This window comes from Dipodomys ordii, unplaced genomic scaffold (genome assembly GCF_000151885.1).
Source record: "Dipodomys ordii isolate 6190 unplaced genomic scaffold, Dord_2.0 Scaffold116, whole genome shotgun sequence".
NCBI lineage: Eukaryota > Metazoa > Chordata > Mammalia > Rodentia > Heteromyidae > Dipodomys > Dipodomys ordii.
Genome location: NW_012267332.1, coordinates 1,404,027 through 1,416,879, shown reverse-complemented (window position 1 = coordinate 1,416,879; position 12,853 = coordinate 1,404,027). Strand labels below are relative to the sequence as shown.

The window sequence follows — 12,853 nt, the reverse complement described above, 5'->3', positions numbered from 1 at the left end:
GGAAAGCTTTCTCTCACTAGCCTTTAATCAAACCACCTAGATATTTATGTTGTCAGAAACCCAGCTAACACAGGTGAGGGATTAAAAATTGCTTTTGGTCTTTGTATTTTAGGGAGAGGTGTATGTTGTGTATACACTTATGCATTATAGAAATGTAGTTGCAATCAAGCATAGTTTTATAAGAATAAAACCACAGTCTTTGTGACAGTATAGTAGAATATTGTATTATAATATTCTGCAATTTTTGTAAAAATTCAGTCTTTAGTTTTTAATCTTAAAAATCAATGGTCTTAATGGAAATAATAGCTACTGAAAACAAAGTGAGTAGTTTGGTCCCAGAAATACTTCTCAAATAGTACTTTAAACTACTTCATGCTTTTTGAAATTCGCATGGAAGCATACAGAGTGCTATTGGCAACAGAAGAATTGTCTCCTGCTAATAGTCTCTAAGATGAGGATGAGATTGATGAAGATATAGAGTGAATCCTGTGGCCTGAAAGTGGTATAGGGAGCAGGAAGTAGTTGGCTTTGTTCCTTCTACAGTGCAGTCCATTTTATTATGTATTTTATCCTCCTGTTTTAAAGAAAATTGTTTGGATGCTGATTTGAATATTCAGGTGTTTTTCATGTCATATTTGTTGTTTTAATAGATTTTGGACAATACTTCCACTATCATATCATTAAATTTGATGTATTAGAAATACTGGGGCTCAGAAACTTGTTATTAAACTACACAGCTGATTAAAGTGTCAAAACAAGGATGACCTCCTAGTTCTCTGTTGACATCTCTGTTCAAGGTAGTTTAGAGCAGCTACTGAAAGGCTCCAAAGAATTTATGACAGAATTCAAGGTGGAAAATAGCTTGAAGCAAAACTTCCCAATGCTTACTTACGTTGCAATAATTTAACATTTATTTAGTGCCCATAGTGTGTGTGAAGCAACATGCTAACATTTGTAGTGTGTGAGTAGTATAAAAAAAAACCTGCCAGGTGCCAATGGGTTATGCCTATAATCCTAGCAGTTTAGGAGGATCTAAGGAACTTGGTTCAAATTTAGCTCAGACAGGAATGTCCATGAGATTCTAATCTCCATTTAACTAGCAAAAAGTCAAGTGTGGATGTATGGTTCAAGTGGTTGAGCATTGGTCTTGAGCAAAAAAGATAAGGGACCACACCCAGGCTCTGAGTTCAAGTTCCAGGACCAGCACGAGCACACATGTGTGCACCCCCCCCCACACCCACACAAATAACGTGTTACTATCCCACAAGATTCATGATAGTTTTGGAGGAGAGTAATTATTATATGTTTGTGGGTTTTTTGTGTCTTATTTTGTCTTGTGCTGGTTTGGCAGCTTGAACTCAAGGCCAAAGGCTGTTCCTGAGCTTTATGGCTTAAGGCTAGTGCTCTACTACTTGAGCCATGGGTGCTGCACTTCAAGTTTTCTGGTGGTTAATTGGAGATAAGAGTCTCATGGACTTTCCTGCCCCAGCTGACTTCGAACTGCAAGCCTCAGATCTCAGCCTCCTGAGTAGCTAGGATTATAGCTTTGAGCCATCAGCGCCCAGCTGTTTGTGGATCTTATTTCTATAGACTTTCTACTTTCTTTGCCTGACAATGTAGACACTAATTCAGATTTTTACCATCTCTTTGATATGTTTACACTAAACAAATTTTCATTTTTATGGCCCTGCCCAGAACATACTCCAGATTTAACTTTGATCTTCATCTCTTGCCCCACCATTTACATTCATTGCCATTATTTTCTAATTAACTATTAGGCATTTTCTCCTTGAATTCTTGTGGTCACCTCAAACTCAATAAGTGAAAATCACAACTCAAAAGTTCCTACAACCCATTTACATCCCCAAGATACCATTTTTTAAATCAATAGTAATTACACCACTGTCCAAATAGGTTTAAAATTTTGGAGGCATTTCTGAGTTCTTTCTGTTTGGGGATACCTGCATCTAATCACTCAGCAACTTCAATTTATTCTTCCTTTTAAATGTTTCATGAGTTCCTCTGCATTCCATCCTACTGTCACCAACCTAACCTAGAGTCTCATTTCGCCTGCCTCTTAAGATGTCTCTTTAGCATCAGTTTTCACCAAATGTAGTGAAGCTGATGGAATTCTATGAGATTCATTTGCTCAAAATGCTTTTCCATTAGGCCTTTACTTAGTTAAAATTTGTTGACTTTCCTCTAGAAATTACCTGGAATTCATTGTTTAACAATCTGGGCTTGACAAATGTGTCAATTATTCTCCAGCTTCACTCATTTACTTCAGGCAGATAAGTCTCCTTGGCATAACAGGCAGGTGTTCAGCACAGTCCTGATACAATTTTTTTTACATCATTTCTGTGGCTAGCATTGAACTAGAATAATGGAGTTGGCCATTTACTATGGGCATGACAGTTGGCTCAGTATGACCCTAAGTCCTAAATATTCTTTTAGGCCTGTCTTCCTTCACCAAATTCATTTGCCTTTTACAAAAATGATACTGGTTTACTGTCTCATATTTTTTATAATCTGTAAGTTTCTAGCTCCACTAATACTGTAAGTTACCTAATGGCAGGGACTATGTCTCACTTTATTTTGTGTCACAGGTTGAGCTGAGCATATGTAACACTTGTTCAATTGGATTACAGCAAATCCAAATATTTTAATAGGAACATGAGAAACAACAAAATGGATCAAAGTAGAAGTCCATACAAAGTTATGTAAATTGGGAGATTATGATGGTTACCATTCATACTGTCAAGTTCATAAAGTTGATTGTAATTTAGGAATCAGTGCTTGCCCAGTCGGATCCTTTATTATCAGCCAGTGATACTGCAGATGCAAAATTTATCATTTTCTGTATCATGGAAAAAGCTTGCTTTTATCTCAGATAAATAGTTCATAAATCCATCAACATTTTTATTAAAGTAAGAAGAAAAAGTTAATGGAAAGTGACAATTGCTGATTCTGGAGTTGGAAGATACTGTTCCCTGTTAGATTCATCCTCATCTCAACCTACAAACTTTACTTAATGCACAATTTGGCTCTGGCATACTGGCAGGCTCCTTTTTTGTTGGTTGTGGGGCTTGAACCCAGGGCCTGACAACAGACCCTGAACTTTTTCACCCAAGGCTAATGCACTAACACTTTCAGCCACAGCTCAACTTCCTGTTTTCTGGTGGTTAATTGGAGATAAACATCTCACGGACTTTTTCCTGACAGAGAACCACAATCCTCAGCTCAGCCTCCTGAGTAGCTAGGATTATAGGCGTGAGCCATCAGAGCCTAGCCTTTAAGCTGACTTGAGTTATTTGCAGGACCTGATTAGCTGATATAGTCAATATATAGGTAAACTGAGTAGTATAGTTTTGTTAAGGAGACAGATGTAAATATTTACTGTCTAATGTAAGTAGCTTTGAGTTCTAAATGGTCTATTAACAGTAAAATAATAAAAAAAATTGTGCTGGTACTAGAGTTTGAATTCAGGGCCTGGGCCCTGTCCCTGAGCTTTTTTTGCTCAAGGCTAGTACACTTGGGCCATAGTCCCATTTCCAGCTTTTAGTGGTTCATTGGAGGAGTTTCCTGCCCAAGTTGGCTTCAAACTTTGTTCTTCAGATCTCAGCCTCCTGAATAGCTAGGATTACAGACATGAGCTACTGGCACTTGGCTAATGAAAATGTTTTCAAATTATTAAGACTTGTTGCAATAGATTTGATACATTTCAAGTATATGTAAGCTCTAAAGAATAAAAGCAAAAAAGAAAGGGCATCAATTTCACCAATATAAAATATAATGCAGTTCATTATATTTTATAATTTGTGGAATGATAAATATTCTTATATTTAAAATTGTATACAAATAAGTCTGTTATATTTTGACAAATCTGACAAATGTATGGTGTTAGGACCTTTTTTTGAGTTTTAGGTTTCAAAACAACTTGAGAATATTGAAAGACAGGGCCACTGAATTTACAGAGACAGCTCATCAGCCCATTTGTTTACCCTTGAAACAACTTCTTTACCTTACATTGGAAAAAAATGCTCCTGGCCAAAGATACTGATTTAAATGTCTGAATTTTGGGCTCTGTGTTAACCTGTTCTATTTGACATATATGTAAACTACAAAATCAGTCATAAAAATTTCTTATTCCTATAATTATATTTTTCTTTATTTCTTATATTCATTTATAGTCGGGAGGGCTTCCTTTTGGTAATCCCAAGGGAGAATTCACTTATTTCTAACTGTGGCAGCATATTTCAAGAAAATTTCTTAACCTTTGTGAGTCTCTTTCCTCCTGATCAACCAGAGCCAGTAATACTTACCCTGTCTAAATTGTTGGATATTGAGAGATTCGAGTGGGATAATGAAAGTTCCAAGTCTCTCTTCACTGATTTACCTTCCACAGTCATTGTTCACTTTCTTTCTGTACTGAAGGAATCTGCTACTACATTCAAGAAACTGAATTATGCACTTAAGATAAGATTCTAAAACAAACTGCACACATCTGGCTTCATTGCAAAAATGCCAGAAGTTTGGGGCGTGTCCCCTCCATATTTTGCTACATTGAGCTCCCAAGCAGAAGCAGTGAGTGATACTTGTTGACAGGCTGGTTAGATTAGCAAATCTCTGGGTGAGAAATAAAGCAGAACAGATTCATTTCAACAGCCTAATTGAAAACAGGCACTACAGATTAGTGATCCCTTAAACTCTGGGGGATTGCGTAAAAATCTATTGGTTGAATTTTACCACTATTTTTACCATTATTTGGGGTATTAGTATACTCAAATCTCCTTACCTGCTGTCTTCCAGGTTCGCAGTTCAGGTCCTTTTGCATTTGCTCTCTGAAGCAAGCTCCAAGTCTTCAGCAGATACAATTTACCAGTCCCTTGAAGAGCTAACCCACGATAGAGAGCTGCAGAGTAAGTAAATCTGGATACCAGGAAAGGGTCTAAAAAGGCACTCCATTCATAGAGTACCTGCTCTTTAGGCAAGCTATTTTGCCAAGTTGGGTTGCTGCTATTTTCAAGAGGGGAAAGGGCAGGGCAGTGTACATTTGCTAGCCAATATATACTGATTCTTCTTCCTCTTTCTGATTAGATCTTAAACTGTTTATAAAGCCAGTGTTTGGCTTTGCTATTGTAAAGTGGGGGAGGGGAAGAGAGGGAGGAAGAATAGAAACGGGAGATTTGGCAGTTTGTATGTACAAATGAGCTTTTATCCCTAGCTGCAGCAATAGAATCTTCAGGAAATCATGCAGCTGATGTAAGATGGAAAGTAGGGAGGAGCGTATGCTGTTTGGCTTAGTTCTCTCTGATTTTTATGACTGGAGGGTGATTAGACTATTTGTAGGCGGGGAAAGATAATCCTTCCAGTATATGCTAATGTAAGTGGCATTATGTTTAACTTGGTCTTCAGCAAGAATTTCATCTTTCTTCCACTTCCTTCTGCCCTTCTCCTCCGCACTCCCTCTCTCCTTCTTTCTGTCACTTGTGGCTCTGTTCACATTCAAAAAGCAAACACACCCTTCCTGATGTCTTATGCCCCAAGTAATTAGTGCCACATAGTTTGAGCTATGTTTCTCCAAATCTTCACAATAGTATGTTTCTTTTATTGAATTAAAAGTGTTGCGATTTTTACCCTACTGAGAAGTTCTGGAATGATTAAACTTGCTGTTAGTGGTATACCATGTTAAGGATCTGGGGACCAGATAAATGTTCTTGGCCTTTGGTTGCCACAGAGGACTCAGGGCTGTGGGGTGTTCAGCCTACTTTGGAGAATAGGGGAATCTTAATCTGATATGTGTTTTAGGTCAGACCTTGATGTCACAAACCAAGAGGTTAAGATCATGATGTAGGTTGATTACAGGCATCATCATGAATTGTATTATGAGGACAGGTAAACATATTCATTTTAGCACTTTGCCTTCATAGCTAATAACTAATTGATAGACTTGTCAAATGCAAGTCCAGGAATAATTTTCTGGCCTGCAGGAAAACAGTATGAAAAATAGTGGGGAAAAGTCATTTACTCAAGTTTTGCCCTTTTAGGTACCAAAATTAACAGATGGGGGCCCGAGTTTTAAGTCCCCTGGAATTTTTATCTCCTCCCACAGAATCCTTGGCTGTAGTGGTAGATGGTTTGGGGGAGCAGAATTCCATCCAACCATGTTAAAGTGGAGAGATAACATTTGGATTCAAGACCAGATTTTAATCCTACCCTGAAAGATATTTTAATCATTATTTCAACTGATATTTTAATCATTATTTCAACTGAGTTTGGATCCCTACAGATATACAGGAAAGCTTATAAGTAAGTCAGAGGGCAAACTGTCACTTGCCATCAAGTATAAAATGCTACAACCAGGTCAAGTTGTAGTGAACTAGTAATTCATTCTTTGGTACTAAAGCATAAGAAAGGGGCTAAGATCCTTGAGGTTCAAGATAGCACCACTGTAGATGTGGCAGAGAGGAAGAGCCCTTTGGTGCATCTGTGTGCTCCCATACTTGTTTTCTTCCTTAGTTAATTCTCTGTTACTGGGTAATGGGAATGATAGGGTTTTGCCTTGTATAGCTGCATCGATTTTTGTGGCCAAATTTGCTATAATTGGCAGTATATTTCTTGTATCTTATCCTCTTGTCTCTCTATCATTTCTTTCCCTCTCCACCCATTTCATTACATACCTATCCTCAGATTTTCTCAGTTTAGAAAGGAATGAAGTGCCTAAACTGATACTTCTCTGATGCCTCTTTACTCTTACTCTTTTTCATATTTCCAGACTCAGTTCTTACTATCTTCTTGGGGTGGAAAAGACTAGATAAACAAGTGGGAAGGAAAAGGGGAATAACATGTAGTTAAATGGGGAATCTGCCTTAATGAAGTATGTCTTAAGAGGGTTAAGGAATTTTGAGTCATGTGTTATGCACACAGTGTCTGTGAGCTGCAGAACCTCCTATGGCATTTACATGGATTCAAAGCTGAAAGGGGACTTGACAATTATCTTATTTAGATCTTATATTAAAGTTGATTCCTGAGGGAATAATATGTCTGATTTATCATTGTACCTCCCTTTATTCGGTTTGTAATAATTCCGATTCACTTTTTCTCATATTATAGATGAGAAAGATAAACAGATCTGAGTGAAAGAGGAACAATACCTGTTTCTTCAGCAATGATATTGTTTCATAAGTCAAACTAATGGTACTTTGAGAAGATGGATATTACTGTAGTCATAGTATAGTTTTACACACACCCACACACGTATGCATTTGTGCATGCACACACACACTCAGACTGGGTGGGAGAGTCATGGTTCCAGAAACCTTGAGAGAATGAAAAAAAAGGTTAGTCTGGCTATAGAAATATGGCCCTCATCAATTTTCCTGTTACTATCCCAGGACTTCCCTTGTGGGTATAAAAACAACCTTAGGTTATCATTTCTGGAACTGAATTAGAGTGGGTAAGTTTGAATGAATATTGTAAAATAGAATAGTACAGAGCACCAGGAGAGATGGTACAGAACTCCTTAGCCAATACTCCATATGTTTTTGTCCTATCCAGTGTGGTAGCCATTAAACATTTATGGTTATTTACACTTAAATGTAAGTTGATAAACTAAAACATTCTGTCATCTGATCAGTCTAGCTACATTTCAGGTGCCTAGGAACAATAGTTGAGGATGTCACTAACACAGTGTCATATAATGAAATGCCAAAGTTTAAGAAAGAACCACATTTTTTGGATTCCAATAAAAAGCACATAGATTGATTTCCATTCCTTATGGATTTATGTCTATCTCAGTGCAGATCTGTGAGCACAGTTCACTCTTACAAGTGTTTGTAACTTTATGTGTGAGTTTTGAATATTTTAGTGGGGGTGAAGACAAGGAAGACTTGTTTAGCATGGAATGAGGGAACCTCTTTGCTTGGATTTGTATAGTTCTTACTTTTCTTCCCTGATAGGATTGAAGGAAAAAATAAGCATAAGGATATAAAAAAGTTATATGTAATAGTGCATTAATCGTGATAAAGTCAAGCTTTACTTCCTCCTGCTCATTGTTTGCTTTGAGTGCAAGTAGGGAAGTGGGCTGGTTTTGTGGATCATTTGATAGTTGGGGTGAAAGGGAGTCTCTTGGATGTGTGAGTTTGGAAACTTGCTAATACTCTCCAAACTCAGGAACTTGGATTGGTTGGACTTGCTCTCACTTCACCTTTTGCTCCAAGAGAGTACTATTAGTGGAGGAATTAGGCAAAGACAGACAGTGAGAGAGATTTTTTTAAACTAGAGGGATCACCCACAAGTATGTCAAGTTCAGATTTTTTTCAAGGAAAATGTGTGAGAAAATGAGTAATCACTGTGCCACAAATTCATAGTGAAAGTTCTGCTATAACTAGGTGATTAGTCTATTTTTTAAAAAATATTGTAAAGGTGATATACACAAGGGTTACTATTACATAAGTCTGATAATGAGTATTTATTGTTTTGAACAGTGAGCAGTTTATCACAGAGTTATTTTAGGAGCATCTAAGTCTGCAGCTTCTCAAATTTACTACTCAGAAACTTGCCACCATTAGTTGGGAATGCCTTTTTTTTTGGAACACTCTTTGGGTAAATTATATTAAGTGTTCAAGGAAAAAGGAAAGCTAGTATCTGTTTTAGGACATTAATAGACAGAATGGCACAATGTAGTGGTTTTCTGGAAGCAAGGCGGTCTTGGGAATGAGGAATAGAGAGTTGAGTTTATCAATGGATGTTTGCATCTCTCTGCCATGTTGATGGGCAGCTAGCACAGGCTCAGGGCTGATCTCCACTTGTTGGCTCAGAGACCTAGCCATTCTCTTCGTGATATAATTTGATGCTGTTACTGAAAGGTGCTGACCACTGAGCTCCTGGTGAGCTTTCCAGTGGAGGGCACGCATGCTGGCAGCTTACCTATGAACAGAACAAGCACTCAGAGAAAGCTTGGGGGGAGTCCTTGGGAAATAAACATGGATTTGAATATTCAGGGATTTCAGCAATTGAGCTGCAATTTGGGTCCATCTCTGTGTCATTCTCCCCCTCTTCCTCCTCTCCTTCCATCCTTCTCTTCCTCTTCCTCCTTCTTGTTTTTTCTCCTCTTCCTCCTTCTTCCCTTCTCCTCCTCCTCCTTCCCCTTTCTCCTTCACTTCCTTATTTTTCTCCTTCTCTCCTCCTTCCCTCTTCTTCCTTTTCCTTTTCTCCTTCCCTTCTCTTCTCCTTTTTCTTCTGCGTTTCTTCTCTCTTCCTCCTCCTTTTCTTCTTCCGTCCTCTTCCTTCTCCTCTCTTCCTCTCCTTTGTCTCCTTCCCTTCTTTCCTCCTCTTCTTCCCCTCTTTTCCTTTTCTCCTTCCCTCCTCTTCTTCCTTCTCCTCTTCCTCCTCTTCCTTCTCCTCTCTTTCTCTCCTTTGTCTCCTTCCCTTCTCCTTTCCTCTTCCTCTTTATTTTCCTTTTCTCCTTCCCTCCTCTACTTCCTCTCCTCTTGTTCCTCCTCCTTTTCTCCTTACCTCTTCTTTTTCCTTCTCCTCTTCTTTCTTCTTTTCTCTTTCTTCCTCCTCTTCTTCCTTTCCCTTTTCTCCTTCCCTCCTTTTCTTTATTTAAATACGTTTTTGTATTGTGAAAATACCATACAGAGGGGTTACAATTACATAAGCAAGGTGACGAGTACATTTCTTATCAAACATTGTTGCCTCCTCCTTTGTTTTTCCCCTACCATTCCTGCCCATCACCAAGACTACACTCCCACACTCCCCCCCACCAAAGTTGTAACGTTCGTTTTTTGACATAGCTTCTTGTACATCTCATTCTTGCAATGGGTCCACCTGTATCCCTATTTAAACAATTTGTTTTTTCCCTTCCCCTCCTCAAATTATAACAACATCAAATACAGTGAAAACAGGGGTTATACCGTGGGGGAGGGACATATAAAGCAAAAATCACCTTATAAACACGTTAGAAACAATAGTGAGAAAGAAAAAAACACTATGTCTTTATCTTGGGGTTCATTTCGCCTAACATCTTATCTGACCTTTTCTGCTTGTCTCAGACATACATTGGTTATTACAAATAAGGGAAACCATGGGACCTATGTTTTTTTGGGCATGGCTTACTTCACTTAATAAAATTGTTTCCAAGTCTTTCCATTTCCTAACAAATGGGGCAATGTCATTCTTTCTGATGGAGGCATAGAATTCCATTGTGTATATATAGTTGGGAATGCTTGGTTCTCAGTGAGAGTCTTCCCTTCAAATGCTTTTTTTTTTTTTTGTCGGTCATGGGGCTTGAACTCTGAGCCTGGGCGCTGTCCTTCAGCTCTTCAGCTCAAGGCGAGTGCTCTACCACTTGAGCTACAGCGCCACTTCCGGTTTTCTGGTGGTTTATTGGAGATAGGAGTCTCACGGTCTCTCCTGCCTGGGCTGGCTTTGAACCGCGATCCTCAGATCTCAGCCTCCTGAGTAGCTAGGATTACAGGCGTGAGCCACCAGCGCCCGGCTCCTTCAAATGCTTTTAAATTCAGATCCACTTAAGAGAAGTGGCCCAAGGACTGTCTTTTATAGGAGATGGCATCCAATATGTGTGGATGTGAAAAGCATATCCTGATTTATACAATGAGGAGTTTGAGGAAATGATGGTGCTAAACTCTTGGCAAGAGGGTTCATGAAGGACACAAACGGGGATGTTGGGATTGCTGATTCCATTTCACACTCATACTCATCAGGCAGGCTTAGTAGGTATGCATAGAGCCTGGACTCAGTTTCAGCTTTCCTTGCAACTCCAGATGAAGTCTAGAGTCCTAGAATGCTGGAGCTGAAGAGTGGCACTGAGAGCATCCACGTGCTTCTCTGTAACTCTCAAGAAAATTAGGCTGCAAATGAGCTGTAGTACTACCCAATCCTCTCACGCTACAGAGAGGCCTCTCAAGATGATTTCTTTTGTCTTCCTTAGATAAGTTATTCCATCATTCTAAGATGTAGTGCTCTTAGTAAATAAAAGGATGATAGCAATATCAACTCTGCCTATTTCACAGAATTTAGAAAGCAAACAAAACGAGTCAAGAGAGAGCTTTATATAGGGGAGGAACACAAAGGTGCAATGTCTATGTACCTCTGATCATATAAAATAATATCAAAGTGCACTCCAGGAAATGGAAATAGGAGGTTTTTTCTTTGTTGTTGTTTTTCTTTTCTTTTTGTCTTGTTTGTTATTTTAATCTATTTTTGGGAGGGTAAGGAGGGCACAGAAATGGAGGGACAAATGGTGGACAAATGCAGCAGTGGTACTCACTAGACACTATGTTGAAAATGAACTATATAACTTGTGGGTGGGGACAGGAGAGAAAAACTCGGACAGCAAGGGAAGGAGTGACATTGTCCAAAAGGAAATGTATGCTTTACCTGACTTATGTAACCAATCCCTCTGTAAATCACCTTAATAATAAAAATTAAAAAATAGTTTTATAAATATTTTACAGATAAAAGTTATTTCATTATCTCATTTTCCATCCTCCTGCCCAGTGTCCTTCTTTCATCCAAACTATTACATGGCTTGTTTTAAGTGAAAGTAACTTTGACATAATTGGGGATCATGTAGTGTTGTACTCCCAGGGCAGGGTATTTTGTCATGAAGAACTAGTTGCAAAGATTTACTTTTAGATCTGCAACATAGTTGATGACCACATCAGGATCTGTCAGATGTATTTGTAATATATTTACTTTGTGGTGTGTGTATCCATGCATGTGTGTGTATGTATACGTGTGTGTGTGTGTGTGTGTGTGTGTGTGAGAGAGAGAGAGAGAGAGAGAGAGAGAGAGAGAGAGAGAGAGAGAGAGAAAGGGGGATTGGTTCAAAATGAGGCTTAGGGATTACTGAAGTACTATTTGTAAAACTACTTCAGCTTCAGGGTCTCTCTGAAAATGACACAAGCACATTTATTTGGCTCAAAATTGGAGTCTCAAGGGCCAGGTTTAGTGTGGCTCAATCACTTTTGGCATGACCCGAGACAGAGAAAGTCACTTATATTTTCCCATTTGCAATGAATAAGACTAAAGGGATAATCATATTCACTATGTCACTTCAATGGGAATGAAAGTAAGCGAATGCATGTGAAAGTGCCTGTGAATTGTAAATAGCTGTATAAAAACAACCATTTCATTATTATTTCCTACTAACAGGGGAAATCCCCCAGGGACTTGTTCAGACGTCATATTTGGCCTATTTATTTCATCTGGGACCAGCAAATTCTCTAGTCAAGAAGGGAAATTAATTTAAATATTTGACTTTGGGGCCCAGTCTTTAACCTAGCTTCACCTTTCTGGCTTTCAAAAAATGCAAACAGATGTAACCTTAGACAAAAATGTTTAAGTAGATCAAGCACATGTTTTCAATAACTCCTCATTGCTTTCCCCTTTTTTGCACTTGCTACATGGAGGGGTTAGAGAGTAGCGAGAACAAGTACATTCTGAGAGATTGTATGTTTAAGTGGCTAGTTAATAGCTTAAACATTGGAATTAGGTCTGGGCTGAATCTTTGTTTCACCATTTACTAGTTAGCATTTTAGACAACTTATCAAACATCTTGGTTCCTCAGATTTCTGTTTTGTTAAATGTGTTTAGTAATTGCATTGTCTTACATGGCTGTTCTAAGGTTTAAATGTAATAGTTCTTGGCACAAATTATGTTTGTAGTAAATGTAATTTCATTTTCATTTGCATTATGGTTCTTGTTCTCTCAGTGTTGTTCATATTTTAAAGTTACAAGCCTGTCCCAAAGAACAATTTTGGGTTTGGAGCATTAAGAACTTTTCCACTGGTGCCCTGTAGAAATTCTTTTCTTTAATATTATCTCC

At 38.4% G+C, this 12,853-nt stretch overlaps 2 protein-coding genes across 7 annotated transcripts in view; one reads left to right on the top strand and one right to left on the bottom strand.

Moving 5' to 3' along the window:
- Window positions 1-4,880, bottom strand: part of Cysltr1 (cysteinyl leukotriene receptor 1) — a 31,584-nt gene extending 26,704 nt beyond the window's left edge. The window contains exon 1 of the mRNA XM_013028885.1: window positions 4,796-4,880. The gene's annotated coding sequence lies outside the window, so the exon portion shown is untranslated. The remainder of the gene's footprint in view (window positions 1-4,795) is intronic.
- Window positions 4,837-12,853, top strand: part of LOC105995190 (lysophosphatidic acid receptor 6-like) — a 79,495-nt gene continuing 71,478 nt past the window's right edge. For 3 of the 6 annotated variants that reach the window (XM_013028893.1, XM_013028890.1, XM_013028887.1), the window contains exon 1: window positions 4,845-4,919. The gene's annotated coding sequence lies outside the window, so the exon portion shown is untranslated. Of the gene's footprint in view, window positions 4,920-12,853 lie in introns of all 6 variants that reach the window. The other 3 variants (XM_013028888.1, XM_013028889.1, XM_013028891.1) reach the window with 3 other exon arrangements.